This window comes from Manis pentadactyla, chromosome 10 (assembly GCF_030020395.1).
Source record: "Manis pentadactyla isolate mManPen7 chromosome 10, mManPen7.hap1, whole genome shotgun sequence".
Lineage (NCBI taxonomy): Eukaryota > Metazoa > Chordata > Mammalia > Pholidota > Manidae > Manis > Manis pentadactyla.
The window spans coordinates 22,482,951-22,488,950 of NC_080028.1; positions in this window are offsets into that span (position 1 = coordinate 22,482,951).

Sequence of the window (6,000 nt, forward strand, 5' to 3'; positions counted from 1 at the left end):
CACTGTAAACCTTTTCAGTGTTTGTTATCATATCCAAGCATCTGCTATACCACCAGCAGAAGAAATCTGAATACAGCCCAATGCAGCTGTCAAGTTCTGTCTGAACTTTTGTCAAAACCCAAATTCTTTGCAAGCAGTCATTCACTTGAGAAGATCTGCACTCATCACTGATTACCTAGGTATTTTCTCAGCTTAGAGAACTGTTGCCACGCTCACTTGTGACTCTGTAAGCATAATAACAGGAGTTAAGTATAAATATTTTTCTAATTGCTTTGTGAGTACCTTAAGGGAAACCATTACATTGAGTTTGCCTTAGACACCTCTAAATTATTTGCACACATCTGACAACTAAATTTCACCTATTTCAAAGTATAAATCCCAGGGAGGAAATAAGAACCTAGTATTTTCCAATTAAAATCTTCCATAAGGCATAAGTGAAGTAAAAGTGAACATAACACAAAGATTAAAATGAAAGGCTCTCAAACAGGTGTGACCAAGGTAATCTTTCTTATATTATTGCCCTTACCATTTCCTTCTCTAATCACAGAGAATAAGTCTGAGAGTCATTTTCCATGTTTCTAAAGGGCAGAACTCAGTTTTGCCCTTTAGAACATTAAGTGAAAAGAAATCACTCATTTTCTCTACCCTTATATCCTGGGTGTAAAACAAACTGAAGTCTGAAACCATATGTATTACAATACCCAATATATGGTGAAAATTAATATGTGACCACTTTTAACAGGAAATTTTTTTCTAAGAACTTTTTTTCTTCATGTTTCTAAAAAGAAATACAATCCTCAGAGTTCTCCTTTATTAGTAATACAAAAGCCAAAGATTTAGCTCAGAAAAAAACTGAGATTTTATGATATCACACCCATTACACATGCAAGTTACTGTGCTAATAATACTTGTAGGGCAATATTTTAACATTACGATGAAAATACTAACATAAAATAAGAAGCATATTTTAGGAAACATAGTCTTTAGAGTTTGGATTAAACCTAGTCGTTAAGATACATATGTCTTTGCATTCTTAATCAGGTATTTACATCTACTTTCAGTTGGCTTGAGATTTAATATAGTTTAACAAGGCAGAGCCATAAAAATAAACGATTAACAAGATCCACATTTCTTGCTCATCTTAAGAAAATTTCTGGAAGTCCATTAAAAATAACTACAAGCTTTGTGATTGTGTATTTGAGGTTTTAAATAGCTCTGAGAGCTGAGAGCCAATAAAATGGGCTCAGAAGGCTCAATTTTCATGGGAAAAAGCACAGAACTGACTCTTAGCATGGTGTTGAGACTAAAGAGAAGAACAGAACAGACAGGTCAGGTGAGATAGGGCAGAGGAAGACAAAGAAGGCTAAGATTTCAAGTTGGATGTATTTGATGGGAGCCGCCCGAAGTTCCTGTGCAAAGGAGTAACGTATTCAATACAGTGGTCAGCAAATCTGGCTCTGAGGCATGTGGGCTTCATAGGAGGGGAAAAAATGACAGAGTAAGCAGAGAACATAAAGACAGCCATTTACATCATTCAGTGTTCTAGCGTAGTGTTTTGTCTGTCAACCAAAGAATATGGCTCACTATACAACACTGACAGTAATTTCAAATGAATAGAGATGTATTTACTCCATTATTCATCTGAACTTGACATCACAGTCCACAGGTCAGAAACCACAGCACTTGTGTGTGTGTGGTGGTGTGGGGGGGGGGGGCGGGTTCACACTGACCTACACAGTGTCATTGTTGAATATTGGAACTAGTCAAGTCAGTAACTAATGTCACATAAACAACAGAATTTCCAGCTTTAAATTTAAAATGAATAGATCTTTACAATTTAGAAGTTAAAATGAGAAGACCTGGCATTGCTATATTTATATTCTTACATAACATCACATTGTCTTGATTTTCAGACACAGTTTGCCATAATCCCCACTATTCTATATCATGCTCTGACTGAGGCCCCCCCACTACTCATGTGACCTGCCTGGCTCATTTGAGTTCATCATCTCAGATCTAGATCTTTCACAATGGATTTATATTTTGAGATCAATTTTCTCAAATAGTTTCCCTAGCCATGTCTCCCAACAAAACCTATCTTCATATATGCTTTATTGCTTACAAAGAACTTTCATACGTTATACAATCCACACAGTCATGGTACCAGCTAGGCAAGAGACAGACCAGTGAACTTACCAGCGGACGCCTGGTAAGTTTCTGAATTGACAGTAGGTCTTAGGTCTTTTGTCTCCTGGTGACTGGTCTTCCCACTCTCCTGAGCTTGCAGGGCTAGCCATTTTAACGGACTTCCATATTCTTATATTCTGGAATTTAGCTGACAGGTTACCCTACCACCCTACCATCACTTCCAGCCTTCTCTCTCACATTTGCTCAGTCTTCTCCCACACCATCCTATCCTTGGGCTCCTAAGTCTGCCCAATCTCAGCCTCTACTTACTTGTAGCCTGCTTCAATTGATTCTTTAGGTTTCCAAAGCAACCTCACTTCCTGGGGAAACTTGCTCAGACCTACCCCACAACATGGCTTGTGAGTTACTACACCCAGTGCGCCCTCTACTCACCTTGTCATGTGCTTAACACAGATGAATTTCTGTCTCCCTATCCAGCCACAAGTGCTACAGGATAAGTATTTCCCATTCACTGCAGGGTCCCCAATCCCTAGAAGAACTTGGCAACATGTAAAGATATGGTGCCAAGTTGCTGGTTTTGTTTTTAAAAATCGTGTTTTAATTGTATCCGTCTATGATGATGAACAGCGACTGACATTTATTGAGCACTTACTATCAACTTCAGATGTTCAGATGTCTTTATTCATATCAGAACTGCAGGATTTCTGGATGAGGATAGAGTGTGTGTTTGTAACAAAGATAAAGTACTGGGATTTACTTTTGCCACCCTCTTTTTATGCATAGGGACATGCTGCCTTCACACTTACGCTGACACTTACTGCAGTTACGGCACTCCTTATCAATGACTCAAATTCTCTTTGGTCCCACCCAATGCCTAGCTTGCAGCCAAGCAATGCGAGGCAGCGTGTGTGGCTCACTTGAGCAATTTTTTCAGTTGTTCAACATTATCTTTTTTCTTTGTTGACTTTGTCTAGTTTGCCAGTTAGCAATGCATGGTTACAGCCTTTATTCTCTAAGTGCTTATTCTTTTTTTTTATAAGTACTGCCTTTTTTTTCCCTGGAATTCTAAAAAAGGGTGTTTTAAAACATTCTCTAATTTCCCTACGGATTACTCATTCATTTTCATTTTTAAAAACAAAAGCCTCCATTTTGTTAAGCTTCCCATAGCTAAAATTGAGTAAGTATAAGCTTTTATTTCTTTTAATTAAATGCTATCTTAGGTATGCTTTGTCTTGTAGATCCTTGAGGGTAAGGCTCAAATCCTATTTAATAGTGAGGAGCTCATTAACTACTGATAGATTTTATCATAGGGAAAAAAGGAAATAAAAATCATCAGCAGATGCTGAGTTTTTGAAACTAGAAGGAAGCTGTTGGTAATCAGAGTGGCAAAGACAGCAGTCAGTAGGGAAATATGAAAGAATAAATACAATTTTACTTTTAACAGCTTTTTTTTTTTTTCAGCTATTGCCCAGAACAAGGAATGGGATGTAGAGAGAAGCAGAGAAACAATATGAAATATTCCATAAAAATAGCAGTTGCACTAAGAGTTTGAGTAAGAGTTCTAAGAAAACAGGTCATGAATGAAACGAGCCTAAGGAAAGTCACATCATACACAAATATTAATATAAACTATTATTTATTTTTCAAGATCTAGGCTGCATCTCACCTATTCTGTGAAACATTTCCTGACCCCACAGCCTGAGCTGGCCACTTCTTCTCTGTTCACAGGCCAGTCAGCCCCTTTGGTTATTACAGCAAGGGCTGCAATGCTCTTAAACCCAGCTCCGTGTCCCTGTGCCTCCTCCCCCACTAGGCTGGAGACTCTCTAAAGGGAAAACCAAGTTGCCAGTTTCTTCAAGTCTAGCACTCTCCTGCAGGACCTGGCACAGAGCGGCTCCTCCATAAATGAATGGTCAAGGTATGAAGGATTACGTGGACTTTGAATAACAGAACGGACACCATGGCAGGGCATTGCTTAAGAATGAGAATGGAGCTTCATTTGAATTTCAGGGTACTAAGGTCGCCAATGTAATGGTTAGCAAAGGGCTCCATTGTGAGGACAAACAAAGATCTTCTGTATTTTCTGCATTACTTTTACCTCCACGGAAGGCAGAGAAAGTTCTACATTAACATAACTGTAACACTTGCAATGCAATGATGGGTCGAAAACAGATCCTCTAACCTAGCACCTCTACTTTGAAGTTAGCACCCGAATAAGATGAACCACACCAGACAGTAATGCTGTGCCTTTGCAGCGTTCCAAACAGCAGTGATGTGCTTAAAGGGCTGGGCCAGAAATCAGGTGAGAACTAAGTTTTGCCTTGAAAGCCAGGATGTGATGTTACTATTTAAACTTCAAAAATAGTGACTCTGACATTTTCTGTTTATTAGGCCTTTCTCTCTCATCTATTTCCTACAGACACTTGTACAGATGGATGTGGAGACAGGCACCTGCTACAGACGCCTGTTCTCCCATGGGAAACACGCGTTTGCTATTTGTTGTGGCCATTCTATTTTAAGATTTGCTTTCAACGATGCCAAAAAAGGGGCCGTCACCGAGCTAACTAACTTGCTCTGCGCAGCAAGAAGAAGCAGGTGACAAACATTTCTCTAACCACTGTGGGAACTAACCGGAAATGTTTGCTTTGTTGGCATTGTTATCATGCTTCTTTTAATTTCTTTAACCTACTTGGATAGAGCAGGAGAGAGTATGAATTAATCAGCACAACAATGAGCCTGTGCTCTGGAGAGAGAGTGATATACCTGTAACACAGTGGTGTCTCTATTACATCAGATAAGCTAATTTACAGTGGTCCACACTTCTTGGTTATGTAAGTTGCAAAAGGACAGGCCTTCAAATAATAGACATATTCTATACAAAATTAATTTAATTCCTGTGGCTATACTGTTATGACATTCTATTCAACTTTGATGAGATAAAAAAACACAAATAAATAGGGACCATGACTTAATTTTTAGTATTTTTCTGTCCTGGATATTATTCAAGGCCTCACTGGTGACTGTTGAAATTAAATCTCTGATGGTAAGATTTCTGTTAATGAGTGGAGAAACTGCTTTATCTTCAGCTATCTTCATATCCCCGAGGTCTAGAGCAGTACATCGATGCTGGTGTAAGCAGTTTTGTTATCCATCCACCGTGAGATTCACCAGAAATTGCGAGTAAGTGTTTAGAATTGCCTAGAGCAAGGTGACAGACTAATTTTATGTTTGTTGAACCTGAAGAACTGAGTTTGTGTTTTGCATATCTTTTTTAATTTTATTTTTCCAGTAACTGAATTTTATTCTATTTTAGAAAAGTATCAATTCACATCAGGGGAAAAAGTCCTTTTTGAGCATTAGAGCATTCAGAATGGCAGTGTGGCTTCGCGTGCAGGGCTAGGCCAACCTAGATGGGATTCCAGCTCTTCCACATTAGAGCCATGGGACAAGTTACTTAAACCCTCTGTGGCCCATCAACTGCCTCCTGTGCAAACTGTACATAATGCCATCTGGACCTCCAGATCCTTGGGAAAAGCCAGGGAACACTGGCTTCAGTGTCAAACAGCCCTCAGGTTCCTAACTGTGAAATGGACACAATAATTCCAGTGCCACAACTGTTGTAAGGATCAGATAATTGGACAAAATCTGTAGCTCAGTGCCTATTTGATGTGCAGCAAAGATCGAAATTAGCAGTTGTTATTATTGAAAGTGTCTTGCACATACTAGGTGCTCAGTAAATATTAGCTTTTATGTTTTCTCACTTGTGTAGAGGATCCTGAAAATGTTATGCTGCATGACCTTAAAATGAACTTCTGAGTGACCTAGGGGCACCTCAGCCTGACCTTGCCCCTT